Consider the following 24,629-nt stretch of genomic DNA (forward strand, 5'->3'; position numbering starts at 1 on the left):
GTTCATCATTTGGTTTAGTCACAACTCTCAGTCTCTTTCCAGAAGTCTTGCTTTGGCATGCTCATGTTTTATTTCCTCATCTCTTTAGTTTTCTTTTTCTTTTTTTTGTTGTGAAACTAGGATTTGAACTAAGTGTCTTGCACAAGCTAGGTACATAAGCACATGTTCTAAACAAAACTATAGATTCCACACAGCCCAGTAATGAAAACAAAACAAACAAGCAAACAAACTCTGTCATTTTTTTAAATGCTCCATTTTGTTTTCCGACTGAAGAAATTAAACTAAAAGGAAACCATGGAGCCGGTAAAGAAGATAATGCTGGCACAATCAGAAATTAATGATTAAGAAAAGGAAGGGATGTAGCTGATTATTACAGATAATCAGCAGGCCAAAATCAAGATTCAACTGAAATCCTTCCCATCACCCACTAAAATGGCCTACAGATTAAACTATATCAGACAAAAGGAGGAAAACCAAAAACTCAATAGCTTGCTCTACTGTGAAAGAGATCAAAGTTGTTGAGAGTTTGTGAGACAAAGAAATTAATGATTAATTTGGAAATAGTTCATGTGATTTAAAAATGTGTTTTCAAAAAAAAAAGCATTATGAAAGCTCCAATGTCAGAAAATGAAGTAAAACATCTATGTAACAAGTGCACTCAGATGATGGCCTCCATAAAAGCTTTCACCTAGAAATAAAATGAATATAGATTACCAAGTGACAGCACTGACCTAGCAATAAGTTGTGTGAATGAGAAGGTCTAAATTATTTATCAAAAATAATATATTGCATTCAAATCCATACTTAAATGCAACAATTGCATTAATAAACAGACAACTAAAATACCAATGAATACGGAAAACAGCAAAAAAAAAAAGGTAGCATTCAAGTGGAGTTAAAGCAAACACAGCAAAAACATCTAACACATGCACAGTGCTGGGTCTTATGTGTGTCTCAAGTGTATCACCTAAATATTTAATTCTGATATAAACCCTAGGAGGCAAATACTGTTATTATCCTCATTTTTTAGATGTGTGGTGGAAGCACTTAGAAAGGCCGGGTAACTTGGCCAAGATCACATAAAGGTCCAATGTCTGAAGCCAACTAGATCTTCTCTATAGAGTATATTGTTTTTGTCTCACTACTATTTGTGAAAAACCCCAATTGAAGCAAACACATAGAGAAAACCAATGATGATTAAAGAGAATTAGTACATATATAAACAAATATTATCAATTATTTGTGCACTCCTATACCAAAATATGAGTTTTGTCTATACAACAGAAAAAATAAGCATAATATGAAAAATAAAATAAGGTACAAATATGGTCATGAGATGGCTTACCAGGCAAAGATGCTTACTACCTATGAGGAAGCCTGATGGCTTGAGTTTGTTTGCCAGAACCCACATAAAGGTGAAAGAGAAAACCAACTCCACAAAAGTGTCCTTTGACCTCAGCATACATACCATGGCATACACACTCACACACATATCACACACACACACACACATATCACACACACACACACACACACACACACACACACATACACACACATACTGATCAAAGAAAACAAAGATACACAAGAATGAAAGAATTTAAAAAATTACCCAATATTGTAGAATATTATTTTAAGGTGTGTTCCTTTTGTTTATATGGCATTTGTTTAACTCTGTGCAGCTGTGTTACTATGCTGGGGTAGGGAGAGAAGCCATGGGCTGGCCCGGGTGCCATTATGGCGAGCAAATGTTTGTGGGGTGTGTGTGTGTGAGAGAGAGGCAGAGTGGTTCATGTCCTGTGAGCAGCGGCAGATCTGAAGAGGTGAAGGTGGTGAGGAACGGGTTGATGTGAGAGGCCTGCATGCCACCTCGGGTCCTTGGTGACATCCTTTCCTGGGCTGCTGCTAAGGGCCATGTTTGGGTCCATAGCTCTGATGCAGCCATGGTCTGTGTTGATGTCTTTAGGTCCTGTTACTACCAAAGGCCTTGAGGATGCCCTGGGGTCTGGGCCACCACATGTGGCCATATTGGTGCCCGAGGGCAAAGCCACCATGCTGGACATCTCAGTGTGAGTGGCCTGGGCTGCCACCTGGAGCCATGGAGATCATCTGTGCTTGAGCTACTGCCTAGGACCATGTCTGGGTCTGTGGCCCTGCTCCAGCCAGGGTCTGTGTTGATATCTATGGTGCCTGTTGTTATCGTGGATCATATGGATGCCTGGTGTCTGGGCCTCCACCTGGAGCCAGTATGATCCCAATCTGAGTGGCTTGCACTACCACCCATGGCCATGGTGTCAACTGGGCTGAGCTGTTGCCTGGGAACCCCATCTGGGTCTGTGGCTATACCTTAACCAGGGTCTGCATTGATATCATTGGCTTTTGTTACCATCAAAGGCTGAACCAATTCCCATGGTATGGGCTGACATCAGGGCCATGTTGGAGTTTCAGGGTCATGTTGCCACCAGGGCCATACAGATCAGAGTGGACTTTGCTGCCACCTGGGGACATGAAGATGTCAGGGCCTGAGATGCAGCTTGGGGCCATGTCTGGGTCCAGGGTGATGCGGCAGCCAGTCTGTGTTGAGGTCATCAACTTCTATTATCATTGGGTGCTGTGGGACTGTGTGTGATCTGGTTATGACCTAGGGCCATGTTGGAGTCTGGGGACCACCTGCTGCTGGGCCCATCCTGATCTAAGAGGCCTGTACTGCCACCCAGGGCCATGGTATCATCCAATGCTGCGCAAGACAAGATGGCCATGTCTGGGTGCATGGGCCTGCCACAGCTGATGTCTGTGTTGATCTCCATTCCCATGTTTTCACAGGGGACCATGCAAACCATGTGTTGAAGTAGTAGGACCTTGATGAGCTGCCCCTCACTGGAGAGCTGACACTGACTCTCCCTGGCCCTGGTTTAATCTACTCTAATGCCCCGTGCATGGGAAATCTGGCCTCTCCTCTAGTAGGAGACCTAGCCCCAGGACTTGGGAAAGCTGGCCCCACTCCTTACCTGAGGAGAATAGTTCCAGTGGACTGGACTGACCAACTAACTCAGCTGCCACCCAGGCACACATCCAGGGCTTTGAGTTCGTACACTACAACATCGATGACTTGCTGAAGCGACTGGCCCTATGGAGCCGTAGCTGCTGCATCTCCATGACTTGAGGCAACAACAGGATATCCAGGAAGAGTTTTGATGAGGATCTGGTGTGGATGGTGTACCAGAAGCCAGAAGCCTTGAACCTGACCTACAACACATTATACTATCAACATCTGTAAATAAAGCTGTTGGGACAAAAGGGTATACTGTGTGATACACCATAGATCTCAAGGCCACTAAGACAAATGAAGAGGCAATGAGAAGGCAGGAAAGACAGGAGCAATGTGGGTTTTTGTTTGTTTTTTAATTGATATTCTTATTTGTATTGTTTATTTTTTAGCTTATGTTTTCTTTTTTAGTGTTCTTTTGATGGGGGCACAATACAAGGGTAAAGGTAAGGGACAGATATGGAGGGACTGGGAGATGAGTGGGATTGGGTGCATAATGCAAAATTCCCAAAGAATCAATAAAAACAATTATATTAGCTAGGTGGTGGTGGTACATGCCTTTAATCTCAGCACTTGGAAGATAGAGCCAGGCTAATGTCCATGAGTTCGAGGCCAGCCTGGTCTACAGAGCGAGATCCAGGACAGGTACCAAAACTACACAGAGAAACCCTGTCTCAAAAACAAACAAACAAACAAACAAAATTATATTTAAAAAAAAAAGAAAGAAAAACCTCTGTTAGATGTGGCTGCAGGCAAGCCTGTAGGGCATTCCCAACCCATTGTGAGTGGTGCCATACTTAGGCTGGTGGTCTTGGATTCTATAAGAAAACAGACTAAGTAAGTCATGTGGAACATGCCAGTAAGCAGCACTCCTCCCCCGGCCCCTGAGTCAGCTCCTGCCTCCAAGTTCCTGCCCTGCTTCAAAAACAAACAAACAAACAAACAAACAAAAAAACACCTCACCTATGTATAAACTGAAGCCCGGTGGAATATAATGGCCAATGAAATGATCAAACTGAACTTAATTTTAATTTTTTAAAAATAACACTTTATCTAAATTTTTAAAATAGAAAATAATTAAGCAAACATTCAGCTTAAATTTTATAATTGTTGGAAAATAATCTCAAACACACAAAAAAGGAGGACAAAAGTTACATCAAACCCAAACAATATGACATCTTTAATGTGAATTGCCAGAGGCCCCCAGTGCTCTGCACACCTTCATCCAGATGGAGACCTAGGGAGTAAATTTGTCTTCTAGAAGGGTTACTGTGAATTCTCTATCATTCTTTTAAGATACCATATTAATTTTAAATTAAATAACTTTATAGAAATACATAGAGAGAAATCCCTCAAATTTCTGTTCCAACCGTTAAACACACATTTTTCTACTTTACAAATTACTGTATTTTCTAAATATTTTAGAGTTATGTTTTACCATTCTAGAGGGAAAAAAATCAACTCTTAATTAAGATCTGAGTTGTTCTTTTTTATGTACTAAGAAAAAATTTTATTCAGACAAATGTAATAGTCTTACATATAAACAAATAATTAAAGATACAGGTGAATTTCAGTGTTACACAATCAGTATTTTAAGGAACTTTTTTTTGTAGATTTGATGATAAAAATCATGAATTGCTAAGGATTACCTTACAATAATATTAAAAGAATCATCAGATGGGCAGTGGTGGCACACACCTCAGATGAAGCAGGCAGATCTCTGAGTTCAAAGCCAGCCTGGTCTAGAGAGCAAGTTCCAGGGCAGCCAAGGCTACACAGAGAAACCCCGTGGAAACAAAACTAAAGCAAACAAGACTTATCATGGGTAAGACATCTAGAGCATAGGCTTTTAGGGACGAATAGTCCTGTACTATTTTGTAATTATTTCCTAGCACCATGGTTAGCACACTATATAATATTAAGACACTTACTGACTGAATGTATAAGAGAAAAGATAAGAAAATGCCCTGGCAGAAATGGAGCCAGGGAACATAGAAAGATGGAAAGGTGCCAGTGTTTGCAATTCCACAGCTGTGTTTCCTGAGAGTCTGGAAAGGGTGATAACATTCCAGTTGTAACAGTTGTAATGAACACTCCTAATGTGCATGTGCTATTTTTTTTTTTTTTTTACAAAATAGATTTTACTTTTACAGAACATGTTGATTTTGGACTAAGTTGATTAAAATGTGCAGGAGACCCTCAGCTTATAATGTAGTGACCTCCTGAGAAGCTATTTGTAAGTTGATTGTGGTTTTGTCGCATTTTGTGTGTGTTCTAAGAGCCCTGAGAAAAAGAACATGATGTTATGTGGGTAAAGAGATGGGAAAGATCTGGGAAGAGTTGAGGGAGAAAAAATGTGATTAAAATATAGTGTATGAAAATTTTTCACAAAAAAATCACTTTAGAACACTTAAGGTAATGAACATCATAGCCTAACATACAGAGAACACTGTGACTCGCTACTCATGATCATGTGGCCAACTGGGAGCTTGACTCACAGTGCTTCTCCAGTGCCATGAAAAATTCTTCTGTCATATACAGCACCAGCTCAGAAGATCAACATGAAAAATTTTAAGTTTGATTTGCTTTGAATGTTTTGTTACTTGATTTTTTTCCATCACGGTGACAGAAGATCTGGCAGAAGCTATGTGAAGACAGATGTGTGCAGACAGATGTGTCTCTTGGGATTCACAGTTTGAGGGCACCATCCACCATGGCAGCGAAGAAACTGAGTCAAGAGTGGGAGGTGGCTGGTCACATTGTATCTGTAGCCTGGATAAGAGAGAGATGGATGCTGGTGCTCAGCTCTCTATTTGTCCCCTCCAGCTGTGCCCCCTCCACTTTCTCTAGGCCAGAACTCCTGCCCATAGCTGGTGCCACCCAAATTCAGGGTGGGTCTTTCCTTCTCAGTTAAAATTCTCTGGAAACACTCTCAACAATGCTCTCAAAGGTATGTCTTCTGGTGATTTCCAGTTCCATCTAGCTGACAATGAAAATGAACCATCCAAAATGTGTATTACTTTCATGCTATAGAAAAGCTATAATCAAATCATTGTTTAAGGACCATTTTTACAGACATTTCAACTTACCACCTGAGCACCCCATGAATAGCCTCACATATAAGCAGTGCAAGGGATAGATGGGTGTCTCATAACCACCAAAGTTGGTGCTAGAGTTCACCCTTGGTTATGTACATAATAATAGTTTGGATAAATGTATGATGAGATGTATTCATCATTATAGCAGTATGCAGATCTGTGTCACTGTCCTAAAAATCCTATGTATTCTGTGTCCTAAAATAAACCCTCATACATTGCTTTTTTCAATACCATTGCCTGCTAAAATGTCAAGAATCCACAGAGAAAAGTCTGCTTATAGGACCAAGACTTATAAAAAACAGAAAGATCCATCATGTTAGTCAGCTTTATGTTATTGTAACAAATGCCTACAGAGGCAATTCAAAAAGCAAAAAGTCAGTTTGGATTCACAAGTGAAGATGATTTTGTCCGATGTCTGTCTCCCATTGTTTTGAGCTTGTAGCATCACACCACAGAAAGAGTACCTGGTAGAACACACACACCTCATTATGAGTTAGGGAGCAAAAGAGGGGGAGCAGAAGGCTCAGTGGCCCCGCTCTGTCCATTGAGAGTACTCAAAATGGCCTGAGCACCTCTCATACGGTGCCACTTAAAGTTTCCATTACCTCCAAGTAGCACCAAGATGGCATTCACTCTTTACCCGTGATATTTGGGGAACATTCTAGATCTAAATTACAGTACCTCTGAAATCCAAAAGTAGGAAAGAATATGCCTATTTGAGTATGGTAACATACCTACAATCCCAGTACTAGAATGCTGAGGCAGGAAGATGGTTGCACATTTGAGAATAGCCTACGTTGAATTCAAGGCCAGCCTAGGCTGCATAACAAAATCTTATTTTAAGACAGCCCCCAACGTACCTAACCAAACAAAACCTAAAATGCTTGCATTAATATCATGTAAAAAACATAAAAGTTAAAGGATAAAATAAATGTTACTAACTGTCTTAGGGTTTTCATTGCTGTGAAGAAACATCATGACCATAGCAAAAAACATTAAAGGATAACATATATGTTACTAATTATCTTATTTAGGGTTTTCATTGCTGTGAAGAAACTCTGTGACCACAGCAACTCTTATAAAGGAAACATTTAATTGGATTGGCTTGTTTACAGTTTCAGAGGTTCAATTCATTATCATCATGATGGGGGGCGTGGCAGTGTGCAGTCAGATGTGGTGCTAGAGTTGAGAGTCCTTACATCTTGACTCAGAGGCAACAAGAAGTCAACTAAAAGTCACACTAAGGGAAGCTTGAGCAAAAGAGACCTGAAAGCCCATCCTCAAAGTACACACTTCTTCCAACAAGGCCACACCTATTAATAGTACCACTCCGTTTGGGAGCCATTTTCTTTCAAACCACCACACTAACCAAATACATATGTAAGTGTCATTCAAAGAAAAAAATTAAGCTAAATATTGTAGAATTGAAGATGAACAAGATACTATTTTTAAAATATTTTATTTTAAAATTATATGTGTTAAATAAGACTTCAAAATATTAAGAACTAAAACACTGAAGAATTATTATATCTTTAAAAATATAGAGAAATCTAAAACTTAATGAGATATTTAAATTTTTCACTAGTTGCCAAAACAAGCAAAAAAAAAATCACTTCGGTTAACACATTTAAAACATTTAGTCTTTACTTACTTAGTCACATGCACATTAATTTAAAATGTAGGCTAATTGTCCTGAGCTTGCATGTCATTGTGTTATTTTGCTTTCGGAAAACATACCTAACTATAAAGACTTTCTCTTTGCTAATATGTGCTGGACAAAAGTAATGATATAGACAAGACAGTGACATTTCAGATGTAATTCTCTTAAAATTAAGTGGACTTTAGCATGGTTTATAAATAAATCAATGCACACAGAGGCTAAATATGATAGACGTGGCATATACAATGAAGACAATATGCTTCTTCATATTTCCCAAACAGTTTGATATTCTAGATGTGAAGGCTAATAGCTAGAGCCCAACTTGGTCTTAACAAGTCAAATTTTCATGCACATTCCAGCATCAGATCACTGACATATTTCTGGTTCTATTCATTTGTACACAGGAGTAAAAACTATGGACCAGTACTTCTCATTATCTATTTACATGTGATGACCAATATTCTTTTTATCTAATTTTATTTTAATGAAAGAATGGCACCTCAGCCATACACATGGAGTCTTTCTGTGAGGAGAACACATCCTTGAACTGTTTTCATTTCTTCACCTTGTCCAGCTGTGGTTCTAAGATGTTCACATCCTCTGCCTCACTGGGCTTCAGCTGTGTGCCCTCCTTGCTAGTCACCTAGCATTTGAACATTTTCCTTAACTTCTCCAAACTGAAACTACCTCACACATAGTGCAGAAATCATATTATCTCACTTATTATATGGTTTGAATATTAAGTGACATACCACATAAAGGAAGCACTGTGCATGTATGTTAATATTCCCCTTATCTGACTCTATTCCTGCTCTCTGAGGCTGATGTTTCACTAATCACTACCAAGGAAAGATTAGATAAGGGCACTATGAATTACAACGTTACCTCACAGCATTATGTGTTCAGCTGCTATCCTTGTGTCAGACACCACCTCTTCATGTCTCCCATGTTCCTGTTGTGGTCACAGTCTGAGTGACTTAGACACCAACCTTACCAGCTTGGGGACCTGTATTGGCTTTTTCTTTCCATGGCCAATGCCAAAACTAGTGTGGTATTTTGTGCTCACAGAACACTAGATCACAATTATTATCATTGAGATTGTGATTGATGATAATAATAAAACAGTCTTGAATTTCACAGACAATGCTGTCTGGCTGTTTCTGATATTTTCTCAGCCTGGTCTAAAAGAGATCCCTAAGCTGTCTCTGAGCTGATAATGCCTCTCTTCACTCATTTGCTTTCACTCATTTTTACCCTCCAGATTTTAAATGATGAACAAGCTCTATACAGACTCTTCTGAGAACTGATTTAGTTTAGATTCAGTAGCAGTCTTGCAGGATCATGGAGCGACTGCTAAGTTTAATGCCACAATCATCTCGGCTCCTACAGTGTATTCATTTCATTGTCAGCTGGTGGGAACAGGCAATTGCTGTAGTGTAAGGCTGATTCCCTTCAGTAATGAAGCAAGGCACAGGGACATTTTCATTTTTGAATTCCAAGTGACTACACATTGTCATTTCAGATACTATTCCAAGAGCTATCATTTGCTGGGGTACATCTGGTACCACGTTTATTTACAGCTTTCTAATTTTTTCTTTAAATCTTGGGGAATGTGGGAAGAAACCTAGGTTATTGATTTGGGGTATACAGAGCTCATCTTGCAAGATAGGACCAACTTATATTCTCCAACGGGAAAAAGGCTCAATTTCTCATCATTTCTGATACCAAAAACAGCACTAGAAAGAATAATTTAAAATAAGTAATGGACAATCAACCAGAGGGTTTATTTGATAGCAACAAGACATCTAAGTCCCAGAGAGAGAAAATCAAGTTACAGGAACAGAGTGCCCCATACAGTAATAAAGGGGATTGTGGCAATTCTTGCTTTTATATTGAAACCCTTCTTATCTTGCACTGAATGACAGTGAACAGTATTTTCCCATTCCTTAAGATGAGAAAAGAAAATGGAAGGCTTCTATAGGATAATGATATTGTATGGCCCCAAGAAACCATAAGGAAAGTAAAATTGTAACACAATACTGAAACATGAATCAAATATAGTTAACAAGGGATTCAAGATATTACAGCAGGCTGTAAATCAGAAATGTTGAAGTTCAGAAGCTGTCACTATTTGCATTAAAAAGATAGATAAAGTTGCAAACACTCCTGAGAAATTAAAAAAGCATGTGAACCATGGCTTTATATACTGACCTTCAGTTTTCATAGTTATAAAGAACAAACTTCTATCACTTCTGGAATATTGTACCGACAAGTTCTCCTTAAGGTGTCTCTAAGAGGACTGTCTTTATCTAATAAGGCATGCTTTTAGTGAAACGACCACTGGAAAATGTCATACATGTGTTTAGTTGTACATCTATGACTAAAACAAAGACAAGAACAAAAGTGAGGTTAGAATTTAAATGTTCGGCACACTAACAATCAGAAATAACACCATGAAAAAATCAAGAAAGGAAAACAAATTGAACATGTATGAAACAGGTGTTGAAATGTAAAATATACATGGTATCTGAACATGTGGAAAACCATTCAATACTCTCAGAAAGGATAAATATTAATTCTACACAAAGTCATCTGTGACTACAAAAATTATAACATGATGTACTTAAGTTTAAATACTGTGGATTGCACAGAAATACTGGTAATCCAAAGGAGAACAATAGACCTAAATACCACTTGGGGAAAGATACCAGAAAAGACAGAACTTGGGGCCAGAGAGTTTACTAAGAGTTCTTGCTGTCTTTTAGAGGACCAGAGTTTGATTGCCAGCATGCATTTCAGGTGACTTACAACCACCAATAACTTCAGCTCCACGGGGTCTCAGGCTATCTTTTGGGTTCTGTGGACACCCACACACAAGAGCACATGCTCACATATTCATTCAAATAAATAAAATAAATATTTTTTCATAAGAAAAATTAAAATTGGATTCTTCACATTCTATACAAGAATAGCTCCTTATATTGATCAGAAACCATAATAGTATAAAGTGAATAAATTATATATGTACAAGAAATAAGTAAATAATTTTAAAAGTTGGAAACAGTGAAAATTTTCATAATTAAGATTTATTAAAAAAACTGATAAATTGATAACCTCCCAATTTTTCAAGGCAAATAAATATGAGTAAGTTTAGAGTAAAACAACTTTGAGAAGGAAAAGAAAATATTTTTGTTTTGCACTATGTTTAGTTTCCTCTTTCTAATTTAAGGTAAAATGATTTTAAATTAAAAAAGTTGGGTAACAATATCTATAAAGTGGGTTTAATATCAATACTGCACAATTTTACTGTTTGGCCTACGTATATGTTCGTGATCCTACAATTTAGACCTTGAAGTTATTTAAAAGGCCCATGAATGAATGGGGTAGTCCCCAAATGGATGCTGTGGAGTAGCGGCAGACGCTGTAAGATGCGGTGGTGATATGACGTGCCCTATAAGGGATTAACACAAGTCTTTTGCGATCTCAGGCTCTCGTGGCTCGTTGGCTTCTATCTTTCAGTGCGCTCTCTCTCTGTACACGCGCTCACCACTGAGATACCATGTGCCGTGACATCTTCGGTCCTATCAAGTCTCTGATGGCTCTCGATCCTTTCTCCTGAACTGTGAGTAAAACAACCCTCCTTTCTTCCCCAAACAACATAGGCTACGCCACTTCTCTTTGTTGTCCACCAAAGCTAGATGGTAAGGGCCTATTGCTGAGGACACCCCCGCCCGAATTTTAAGTGTAGGACGTAGAGAAATCAGCCTTGATGGGTCAGGAAACATTCTCTCTGGCTGGCTTACTCAGTGCCAGAAGATGCTTTGCAGCCAGCTAGGGAGGAAAAAAGATAACAAAGATCTTAGCCAGCACTGGACCCTGCATGTTGTAATACTGACCTGCCTGGTAAGGTTCCTGAAGGTAAAATACTGGTGTGATATTTAAGGAGTTAAAAAGCACTTTTTCATTTCCTGTTCAACAGGAGCGACTTCATGCCTGGTACCATAGTGAACCTGGCCAAATGTCCTTGACTGGGGAGACTGTGAGCCCTGGAGGTAAACGTACTACTGTTGCTTTGCTAACTCATCAGGCTTTCAATTTGCCCTCTAAATATTGATGTTTCTACACATAGGTTTGTGTTGCTTTCAACTTCGGTCAGTTAAACTTCTGTTTTCAGTGGGTAGTAGCTATTGCAGAGACTTATAGCTGTTTGATGCACCTAGCATAAATAACACTGAGTGCTCAGTTATAGGTGAATCATCTCTATTAACCTACCCTCATCCAAGGCTCAGAAAATAATGTAGGAGGAGGCAGAAAAATGTGGTTGCTAGGGCATAGGGAAGGAAGCTGGGAAATACTGATTTCCAGACATGATGGGACTGTTACATTCATCAGTCACAACACCTGTGGTTACCTGCAAAGATCTATACAAGATTAAGCCAATGAAAATTACAACATCCATAGGGAAGGGCTTTTCAGGCCTTTTAGTAAAGGTGCTAATAATGGTCATTGGTGGCTGCTGAGGGAAGAAGAGTCACTGCTCTGATGATGTGGCCACTGGTGTGCTGCCCACATCCACATCCTCAGTGGATAGTTCCACATCTTTTTTTTATTAAGAAAATTTTTCATTCATTTTATACACCAAAGATTCCCCTCTTCCCTTCTCCTACCCCCAGCCTCCCCCTCCCAACCCACCCCCGACTCGACTCTCTCCCACAAGAAGGCAAGGCTTCCAATGGGGAGGCACATCCAGTAGAGGCAAGTCCAAGCCCTTCCCTCTACCTCAAAGCTGCACCAGTTGTCTCATCATAAGTAGCGGGGCTCCAAAAAGCCCACTCCTGCACCAGGGATGGATTCCAAATCTACCGCCAGGGAGCCCCCCAAGCAGACCAAGCTACACAGTTGTCTCACCATGCAGAGGGCCTAGTCCAGTCCCATGCAGGCTCCACAGCCATTGATCCAACTTTCATGAGTTCCCACCTGTTTGGTTTGGTAGTCTCTGCAGGTTTCCCCATCATGATCCCAATGCCATTGCTCATAGAATCCCTCTTCTCTCTCTTTGACTGGACTCCTGGAGCTCTGCCTAGTGTTTAGCTGTAGATCTCTGCATCTGCTTTCATCAGTCATTGGAGAAAAGCTTTGTGATGACAGGGTATTCACAGTCTGATCACTGGAGTAAGACAGTTCAGTTCAGGCACCTCTCCACTATTTTTAGTGTTTCAAACTGGGGTCATCCTTGGGGATTCCTGGCAACTTCCATGCACCAGGTTTCTCTCTATCCCCATGATATCTCCCTCTATCATGGTATCTCTTTCATTGTTTTCTCACTCCATCCCTGTTCCAGTTTGACCATCCCATCCCCTTATGTTTTCATGCCCTATCCCTGCCCCTCTATTGCCCACCCCTCATCCCCAGTCTCTGAAGAAAGAAATTGAAGAATATATCAGGAAATGGAAAGATCTCCTGTGCTCATGGATAGGTAGGATTAACATAGTAAAAATGGCAATCCTACCAAAAGCAATCTACAGATTCAATGCAATTCCTACCAAAATACCAACACAATTCTTCACAGACCTGGAAAGAACAATACTCAACTTCATTTGGAAAAAAAGAAAACCCAAGATAGATAAACAATACTGTACAACAAAGCCACCTCTGTAGGCATCACCATCCCTGACATCAAGCTCTGCTATAGAGAGATAGTAATAAAAACAGCTTGGTATTGGCATTAAAACTGACATGTGGACCAATGGAATTGAATTGAAGACCTTGACATTAACCCACACACCTATTAACACCTGATTTTTGACAAAGAAGTCAAAACTGTACAATGGAAAAAAGAAAGGATCTTCAACAAATGGTGCTGGCATAACCATGGATGTCAACATGTAGAGGACTGCAAATAGATCCATATCTATGGCCATGTACAAAACTCAAGTCCAAGCAGTTCAAAGACCTCAACATAAAACCAGTTGCACTGACCTGATAGAAGAGAAAGTAGGAAGTAGTTCTGAACGCATTGACACAGGAGACCACTTCCTAAATATAACACTAGTAGCACAGACACTGAGAGCAACAACTAATAAATGGGACCTCCTGAAACCGAGAAACTTCTGTAAGGCAAAGGAAACAGTAAATAAGACAAAAACAACAGCCTACAGAATGGGAAAAGATTTTCCCCAACCCCACATCTGACAGAGGGCTAATCTCCAAAATATATAAAGAACTGAAGAAACTAGACATCAAAATAATGAACAACCCAATTAAAAAATGGGCTACAGAGCTAAACAGAGAATTCTCAACAGAAGAATCTCAAATGGCTGAAAGACATTTAAGGAATTGCTCAACATCCTTGGTCACCAGGGAAATGCAAATAAAAATGACTGTGAGATACCATCTTACACCTGTCAGAATGGCTAAGATAAAAAAAACACTGCAGACAGCTTATGTTGGAGAGGTTGTGGAACAAGGGGAACACTCCTCCACTGTTGGTGGGAATGCAAACTTGTACAGCCATTTTGGAAATTAGTGTGGCGATTTCTCAGAAAATTGGGAATCAATCTTCCTCAAGACCCAGTATATCAGTCTTGGGCATATACCCAATGAATGCTCAATCATACCAAAAGGGCACATGCTCAACTATGTTCATAGCAGCATTATTCATAATAGCCAGAACCTTGGAAACAACCCAGATGCCCCTCAACTGAAGAATGGATTAAGAACATGTGATTCATATACACAATGGAGTACTACTCAGCAGTAAAAAACAATGACATCATGAAATTTGCAGGCAAATGTATGGGACTAGAAAATGTCATCCTGAGTGAGGTAACACAGACTCAGAAGGACAAACATGATATGTACCCACTCATAAGTGGATACTAGATATAAAACAAAGAATAAACAGAAAAAACCCACAACTCCAGAGAAGCTAGCTAACAAGGAAGACTCAAAGAGGGATGTGTGGATTGCCCTGGGAAGGGCAAATGGATGATGTCCTACATCTTTGTGTGTGTGACTAGCAGCAATTTTACTCAGGGGTTATTAATTTAAAAAAAGGAAGGCAAGAATTTGGGAGGAAGATGGATTAGTATATACTAGGGGTTATAGGAGGGAAGTAGATAATAGTAGATCTATATGATCAAAATGCATTGTAAATGTATGAAATTTTCAAATAATAAATAGAAAATATTATTTTAAAAACTTTTCTTTCAAAAGTTATTCAACTTCAGATATTTCATTGTGATTTTAGAAAACTGCCATTTATGTATATATAAAATATTATAGATTAATTTTATAATCATGATTTTATTTACTTATATTAATATAAACATGTTTGCATATATAAAAGATTACTAATTTATGTATATAATCATTCATATGTTAAATATTCATTATCTATATATAAAAGATCATATACCCATTTTATCATGATTTTGTAGAAATGAATATGCACACAAAGACAAAAAAGAAGTAGACACATTGAGTTATAAAATTCTCCTTTCTAGATCATAGTAAGCACAACTGGGCATGCAAACCCTGCCCTTGGGAGGCACAGGCAGGCAGATCTTTGTGAGCTCGAGACTAGCCAGGGTTACACAGTAAGACCCTGTCTCAAATAAAAGTAAAATAAAAATAAACATAATGGTTTTTCCAAAAGAATATGTATAATTACTGCCGTTTTTTAGTAGTTTACTTATTTCAAGGACCCTACACAGGAAATGGAAAGAAAACCTTTAACCATGAGCCTGTTATGAATCTCCTTCCTCCTCCGAGATGCTCGAGGTAAGATTGTTCTGAAGTAGTATGCAAACTGAAGAGACAGATAAAGGCCTTGTAACAATACTTACAGGAAGGTCCGCACCTTTTGTCTACTTTAATTGCTATAAGTAATCTGAAATTTAAAGATTTTATTCTGGTACTTTGATCAAAGAATTTGATTCAGCTACATAACCAGAACAGATCTGGTTATCTGTGTGATTAATGAGGCATTTAATTAAAAGACATCCCAAACTCAATCATTGCTCAGTGATAGTTTGACTGACATTTGATTACATAGCATAATACCAAAACAAAATGAACCTAAGCACACGAAATATTATTTGAAAATTGCACCTGATGTTTAGGGCCTTATGCATATAGATGTTCCTAGTATTATTGTTTTGCATTCTTTGTTGATCTTTAATAAATCTGTGGATGAAGAAGATAATTATTTCATAAGTCAGGCCTTTGCACTGCAGAGATAAGATAATAAGCTCCATAAGCAACAGTGCATCCAATTTTCTTAGCAAGGAAGGCTGACACATCCTTACATAGTTGATTACTGTGACAAACCTTCTAACAGGTTAGGACCCAGCAGAATGAAAACAAAGCACTTCTATGGAACTTGAAGTTCCCAGGTGGAAATTTGCAGCTTCTTGAAGGTTGAGTTAATTTTAAGGACAGAATTTCAAAAGCCAAATGTGTGCTTTATAGATTCTTTTTTTAAATCCTTATGATCTCAGGGTGTATGTCGAGCTCTATGGGGGTCTGTTTGGGACAGAGCATCTTGGAGAGTACTGCAAAGCAAGTGTTTGCTGATTGAGAAGAAAATGACTTAAGATTTAGATGTGCAAACAGGGTCTGCAGGGTGAAACTTGACTTTGTTACACTCCCCTTAAACAGAAGCTCTTTGAGGATATTGGGGTTTGTAGCATGGGCTGGCCTGGAACTATGTAGCCCAGGCTGGGTTGAAACCTGCAGCTCTCCTGCCTCGGTCTCCTAAATGCTGAGATACAGGTGTGCCATCACCTTCAGTTTGGGATTAGATGTAATTATTTATATGATATATATATATATATATATATAATTTGTACTAGATCACGGTACACAGAATATCAATTCTAGATGCATCAAAAGAGAGAGACTCATTAGTTTGAGTGCTAATTGATAGTGAAACTACCTTTTTCATGCATTGTGGAATTGCAAATTATCATATAATCTTTGTTCTCCAAGTGTTGTACCCAAAGAAAATATTTTCCTGCCCAACAAAGTGTGATCCATATTGAAAAAAAAATCATGCTTCCTGACATAATTCTTACTATGAATTAAAAGGTGGTCTTTTGTCCAGCCAGCATTAAATCCATAGAGCTTTTTGCATTAAATTGGTATTTTCTTTACTGTGAGTGTCCAACTCTATACCTCTGGGGACACTACCAAAATACAGATGCCCTAGGAGAGAATACCTGTAGTGCTGGATACAGCCAGTAGGAAAATGCCTCCTTACCAGGAAAGGCAAAGAAACAACACAATGAAACAAGAGAGCAGAGAATGTGGGTTGAGAAAAGGAGGTTCAGAAATCTCTTGAGTATCCAGGCCCCGATACTGAGGAAGTAACGCTTTGTTAGTCTCTGAATACATTGGCATTTTATTGTCTATCTCACAACTAAAGTGGTGAATTTACTCAAATCAGTCGACGGACAAATGTTTTTAATGTGGTTTAATACTAGGGAGACAAGTAGTTGGCAAGGTTGGCAGAGCTCCTGCTCCCTGGGAAACAATTACTTAAATGAAAGACATAGGTTTAATTAAGTACTCAATTGGTTATGCAATTATAATTGTGATAAATCTTCAAAAGGAGATCACTATGTGCAATGGAAGGTCCAGGGGGAGTGGAGGTCTGAGTAGTTTTTTGTTTTTTTTTTTTAACTTCCCAAGGTCGTGAAGCCAAATCAACAGAGCAGAACCCTTGAAGCCAGGTGCAATCCAACTCACTCCTTTAATTGCCTCCAAGTACACAAATCTAGCAGTGGCACAAAGCAGCACCACGTGAGGAAAAAGGAGAAAGATGCTGCATTGGATTTCCTATAGATTCAATAACAAACCACTACGGTCTGCAAGGTCAGTAACGTAACAGGCACAAATGTATTTCCTTATAGTTCCGTGGAAGCCCAGAACAGACCTCACTAAGTTAAAACAAAGCTGTTAGGTTTGTGTCTCTTCTGGGATCCCTGAGGAAGAATCTGCCTTTGCCACTGGGGAGTAGGGGTCCCATTTCATTAGCTCGCTGTCTTCTTCCTGATGTGTGAGTCTTTTGTCATGTCTCACCATTCTGACTTGCTCTCCTGATTACTTGTTCTATTTCTGTTCATTATTTTCACATTTTATTTTATTTACTCTGTGTGTGTGTGTGTGTGCGCGCGCGCGCGCGCGCGCGCACATGTGGGGGTCAGAAGACAACTTGGGGGAATCACTGTTCTTTTACTGTGAGTCCCAGGGACTGTACTCAGGTTAGCAGTCTTGGCAGCAAATGCCTCCGCCCACAGAGCCAGCTCTCTATCCCCTACACAGGGGATATTTCCACTTTAGGGACACTTTTGATGTTACCTAGCTCAATTGGGTAATCTAGAAAAATCTTCTCACTTTAAGGTAAGCTGATTAGGTACATTATTTCCATCTTCAGTCTTAATTCCTCTCTGCCATGTGTTGGCACCATTTGCAATAGTTTCAGGAATGAGGATATGGGCATCTTTGGAGATCAATTCTTCCTTGGAGGAGAATACTAACCATAGGACGTCATTAGCTGTGTCACAAAGGTAAAGGAATCAGATGCAGCATTCAGTGAAAGGAAACCAGAAGAAGAGAGCTGCACAGGAGGAATCTGGGAAGGGGAGTTTAAGTACGACTAGAAAGGAAGAAAGTTTGGTTGGTTTTCTTCCAGGTTCCAGCCATTGTGCTGGGAAGGTGGTGAGAGGAACATAGGGAGTACTTGTTAGGATGGAGTGCCTGAGATTAGGGCAGGCTTGAGGTCAACTCCATGAGCACTGGTCAGCAAGATGGTATGGTGAACATTAGCTTTTCCTCTAAGATATAGATGGAGAGATGTTCTCCTCTGTGACTCACTAAACTACGTTCAGACCTTTCCCAGGCTGAATACCAAGCCGGAGGGTTCTGAGCAGCATGCCCTTGTTTGGAACATGGAAGCCATTGAAGGGGCAGGAATGGTCCCCACATTATCATTGGTGCTGAGTACATGGAATCCTCCTCTTGGTCACAGTCTCCCGTCATGTTTCAACTTTAAGATAAACAAGTTAAAAAAAAAAGCTCATCACATATTATGTTTCAGGTAAAAAAGAAGTATTTCTCTCATTTTTAACTCCCTGTAAGGAGACTTTTAATTTTAATGACCAACTAGTAATCAAAACAAAATACACGCCGGGAGGTGGTGGCACACGCCTTTAATCCCAGCATGTGGGAGGCAGAGGCAGGCAAATCTCTGTGAGTTCAAGGCCAGCCTGGTCTACAGAGTGAGTTCCAGGAAAGGAGCAAAGCTACACAGAGAAACCCTGTCTCAGAAAAAAAAATAACCCACTGAAAATAACAATAAAGGTTTAACACTCTCATAAAACTGCTCATACCTGTCATCAAATTCCCTTTGCAACAGACAAAGACCATTACAGGAAACCATATGATCAAAACTTCGGAGAATAAGAGAGAGTGTTGGTATTGTGCCCAGTCCCAACTGATATATCTATAACACGCTTCCTTTACCTAAGGCTCAGGAATCATCAAGAACAGAAAGATTTTAAGAGAAGTTTGCTGTGATATTGTGTCTCTTAGAAAAACCAGAGAGGTTATCCCTGTGAAGTCACATCAACATTGCTTTCTAAACAACACCTGAACACTTAGGATGTCAACAGACATGCTAACATGAAGGAGGGAAATTTCATAGTGCCTCAACTCTGGACAAAGAACTAAGGGCAACTACAGAATGCAGAGAACAGGAGAAATGTCTTCCTCAAGGAAGAGCCTCCTAATTGGTTATTCAATAGCCAGCCATGAAATTATATACACATACAGGTAATTCAGTATATGGACTGAATAGGTTGTATTTATATGTCATATTTAAATACAGATACCTAATGTGTGTATGTATTTATATTATTAGTATACACCTCATATTATTTATATATAATATATTAATCTCAAAAAATTTTAAAATATTATATAAGAAACAAGATAAGTCACTCACAACAAACAAACAGTCCTACTGAAAATAGGAGCAAAGGTCACTCGTGTGTAATTTCACAGACTGACAAAGCTGCACATCCCCTATGCAGTTAATGAAGAGCATATAAATTTTAAGTTTATAAACTTAAAAAGAGACAGTATCTAAAGCAATGACTTTGTACTCTACATAGATTTGTTTAAAAAATTCCTGATTTGTAATACGAATATGAACCTTTATAGTAGTTTTAAACTGAAAGCCTCTTAATTTGCAACAGTTGGAAATCAGTATTCCACCTTTCCTATTAAATTCATTGGTAGAAGAAATGTTTCTTCTTGTACAGGAAGTTCACATTATAAAGTGAACAAGAAACAATAGAAGTAAAGAGTTATCCCTTAGCTCTTAATGCATTCCTAGATGTAGGCACTAATCGATGATGATATACCACAGAAAGGGGGAACTATCAGACAACATCTGCCTTTTGATGCTCTAACACAACCACACCCGTGGCATACTCTGGTAGGAGGTGAAGAGTCCTGATTTGGCACAGGCTTTTAGATTCAACTGCCAATTTAAAAGAAGTGGATTACTTATTAATCCAGACTTGGAGCATGCCAAATGACTACAGATGATTCAATGACAAAGTTCAGGCCACAATGCAAACAACTTAGTTTCTTTAAATAATTAAGTTGGTATGAAGAAAAATAGGGATCAAGTGCTTACAAGTTAACTGAAATTCAAGAAATAAAGCAATATAATTGCAAGGTGAATTCTATTGCATCCAGAATCAAAGAAACAACTAGAAAAATAGATATTTTATAATTATTACATACTGAAAATGTAAAAACTAAGATATATCATATCTGATAATACTGAAAGATCGATTCTTTATTGTCTAGGTGTAATTTTAATGCCACAATATTATAATCTAAATGTTTTAGAGATTTATTTTATTTTTAATTTATTATATGTATTCATGGATGTATGTGTATGTGCATATGAGTGTAGGTATCTTCAAAAGCCTGGAGAAGGTGCTGGATTTCTGGAACTGAATTTTCAGATAGTTGTGAGCCACCCAATGTGACCAATAGGAAGCAAATTCAGATACATGTTTTTAACCAATGGGACATCTCTCCAGCACCCTAAATGTTTAATATACACATATTGTGGATATATGAATAAAAATTTTCAGTCATACACATGAAACGTTACCAGATGAAGTCACATGCCACCTAAGTTTTGCTTCCAGTGTAGAGAAGGGTAGATTCAGGAGAGAACTGGCAAATGGCTGATGATTATTAAATGAGAATTGTGAGAACATGGGGATTCATCTCACTCTTCGTTTGAAATATTTCATACTAAAATTTAAACTTAACAATAAAGATAACCTATCATACTTTTGCTTATTAAGTAATTTACAAAATACTACATTATTGTGAGTTCTGCAGTAATGTTTTGAGATGTCATATTTCTTTTGGACACTAATTGATCATTCAAGTAATTTTTTTCTAAAGCATATACATCTTTGCTTTCTAAATAAGGATCTTATTCAGGGTTGACACCATACCATAAACTGAGTCTATTGGCAGAGACTTTGAGCTTAGTTATCCACACAGTCAATCACTTCTTATTCTATCTCATAGACTTTTGCTATAATTGGCACAGCTAATGAAAGACTCTTGACCTTTAACCTCAGATACTATAAAAACACCGAGATAACTCTCAGCATCATGGTCTTTGAGTCAGTATCTGTGCCACAGCCTTGCCCTCACCCATCATAATGCATTTTTTCATAGTCATGTTGACGACGTGCTTTGAGAACAAGCTAAAAACACTCATTTAATGGAGAATTACAGGAAATGGCATAGAGTTTGAGAGTTTTCTGTGTTAGATTTGATGAAAACAAAAAGATCAATAAGTGATCCCACAGAAAACAATACCAAATTAGAGGATTGTCTCCCGTCTTTTTTCTCATGACAAGTCATGGACATAACTGAGAACATTAAAGACAGACAGGCACATGTCTTCTATAAACAGTGAGAGTGAGCACTAAGACATTAAGCAGTGACCAACTACCCCCTTCAATTGTTTATAACTGGGGATGTCTTTCTGTATGCTGTGAATCTGTTGCTATGATTGATTGATAAATAAAATGCTGATTGGCCAGTAGCCAGGCATGAAGTATAGTATAGGCAGGATAAGCAGAGAGGAGAATTCTGGGAAGTGGAAGGCTGAGTCAGGAGACACTGCCAGCTGCTGCCGCAGCCATGAGAAGTAAAATGTAAAGATACTGGTAAGTCACGAGTCACATGACAAGGTATACACTTATAGAAATGGGTTAATTTAAGGTGTAAGAGCTAACTAGCAAGAATCCTGAGCCATTAGGCCATACAGTTTTAATTAATATAAGCCTCTGTGTGTTTACTTGGGTCCAAGCACCTGCAGGACTGGAGGGTGAGAGAGATTTGTCCTGACCATGGTCCAGGTGGCACATAGGAAAACCCCAGCTACAGTTTATACAGGACCTCATTCTCTGCTTTTGTTCTCCTTTTCCGACTTTGCATTATCAAAAACTCACTTGGCTCTGAAGCTAAGATTAACATCTAAAACTTTAAGTTCACAGAGTCAGTTTGCTTTTCCTCTTTGATGCAGATGCTTCAAGCTAATGGTAATATAAGTAGCCCTGTTGCTTTGGGCAGAGTGTTTAGAGCAGTGGTCTCAACCTGTGGGCTGCAGCCCCTCTGGGGGTCAAACAACTCTTTAGCAGGGGTTGCAACAACCATTGGAAAACACAGGCATTTGCATTACAATTCATAGTAGTAGCAAAATTAGAGCTATGAAGTAGCAATGAAAATAACTTTATGGTTGGGGGTCACCACAACATGGGGAATTGTATAAAGGGTTGCAGTATTAGAGATGTTGAAAACCACTGCTTCTGATGATCTCCAGAAGTCAGGGACTTGGAACAACTTGTTCGTGCTCAAGTGCCACCTAACATATCCTATTGTTTGAATGTAAAGCTGTTGTTCGTCCTTTATCACAGGAGCAAACCATAAGGTACTGTAGAAGTAGCGGTTATAGATTTGTACTGTAATAGTCACAACCTAGTTTCCAGACTTTCCCGAGAAACTTGAATTTGCAGAAAACCAAGCTAGAAACACTGTCACTGTCTATTCCTGCAAAAGAATCGGTCTCTGTGGAATATCAGTCATGAAATGGAGTATTCTAGAGGCTATGACATCATTATTGACTCATTCATATTAGGAAAGGGAATATCTATTTTTAATTTTTTTAAACTCTATTATAGAAATTGCAAATAAAAAAAATCACACACAGAAATAAACCAGACCCAAAGTCTATCTCAGTGAACAGCTACACAGTTAGAACATCTATTCTGAAGCTATGGAGCTTCACATTGGATTTTACACCTTCACCGTCAAATGCATTGTTATGCACTTATCCACTACAGAAAATGAAAAGTCCGCAACAGAAGTAGAAAAACAATTAGCTTCATATCGTCTTTCACAACTTGCTTCCATTACCTGTGCTCAGTCCTTCCTCATCCTTTCCTATGCTGCCTTACTCCATTTTTTCTGTAGGGTCTACTGAGCCCATTTGTTTGCATAAATACAGATATTACTGTCTGTGCTCCATATATGAGTAAGGCCCTGTGGGGTTTTTTCCCCCCTGAACCTGTGGAGTATTCTGGAGGCTATGACCTCATTATTGTCTTACTCTTTCTTTCCTATCAGAAAAGTGAGTCCCTAATTTGTTGTTAAAACTATTTTAAATTTATTTGACAGTTTCACATAGTATACATTTGATTGTGTTCACTTCCATTAACCTCTCTTATTCATATCTCATTCCTGTGATTACCTTCTTCTCAACCAGTTTCTCTTCTTTCATGTCATTTATTTCTTTATTTTTGTCATAACCCTCTGAGTTTAAACAGGATGACTTGCATGTGGAGCATGAGTGAGTTACCAGTGTCTATACCACTGATATAAAAATGACTCCTCATCCCCAAGCAACTAATAATGGCCAATAGTTTCCCAAGGACAGGTCAGGCCTTTTGAGCCCCTTTCATCCATGATGAAGTGTGGACAAACTCAATCTTGTATAGGTTTTTGTAATCTATACAAAATCACCGAGTTTAGGACAGCACCAGCCATGTCATGTCCAGAAGAAAGCATTTCACAGCATTGAAATGATGTCTCTTATTCTTTGCACACCTTCCTCTGAAATGCTCTCAGAGCTGAGTAGGGGGTGATACAGATGTCCCATTTAGGGCTAAACACTCAATAGTCACACATTCTCAGTATCTTCCAGTTATGATTCTCCGCATTAGCTACTGTCCACTTCAGAAAGACATTTCTCTGACCAAGACACAGAGTAGCATTAATTCATGGGTATGAATATAAATACTCAGGAGATAATTTGACACATCCATTTAGTAAAAACAACAGTAGTAGGCTCCTCAGGGAGTCTCTGACCTTTAGAGTATATGCTCTCTATATATGTATATTGTTAGTATCTGTTGTTTGATAAATGTGTGGCATATGGAGCTCTTCATGTGAGTGTATGTACAGATACATGTGGTAGACATGCACCCATGTGTGCATATGTGTGAAGGTCAGAAGCTAAAGTTCAGTGTATTTCTCAGTTGCTCTCCACCTTCATATATTTTTGAGATGGGGGAATCTGGTAAACCTGAAGCTCATCGACTTGGCAGTATTGACTGGCCAGTGAGGTTCAGGAATATATACCCACTTTAGTGTTTCCTATTGCTTCCTGTTTGGGAATTACAGGCATGTGTCCTGTGCCCATCTTTTTTAGGTAGAT

The sequence above is a fragment of the Peromyscus maniculatus genome, chromosome 3 (assembly GCF_049852395.1).
Source record: "Peromyscus maniculatus bairdii isolate BWxNUB_F1_BW_parent chromosome 3, HU_Pman_BW_mat_3.1, whole genome shotgun sequence".
Classification (NCBI taxonomy): domain Eukaryota; kingdom Metazoa; phylum Chordata; class Mammalia; order Rodentia; family Cricetidae; genus Peromyscus; species Peromyscus maniculatus.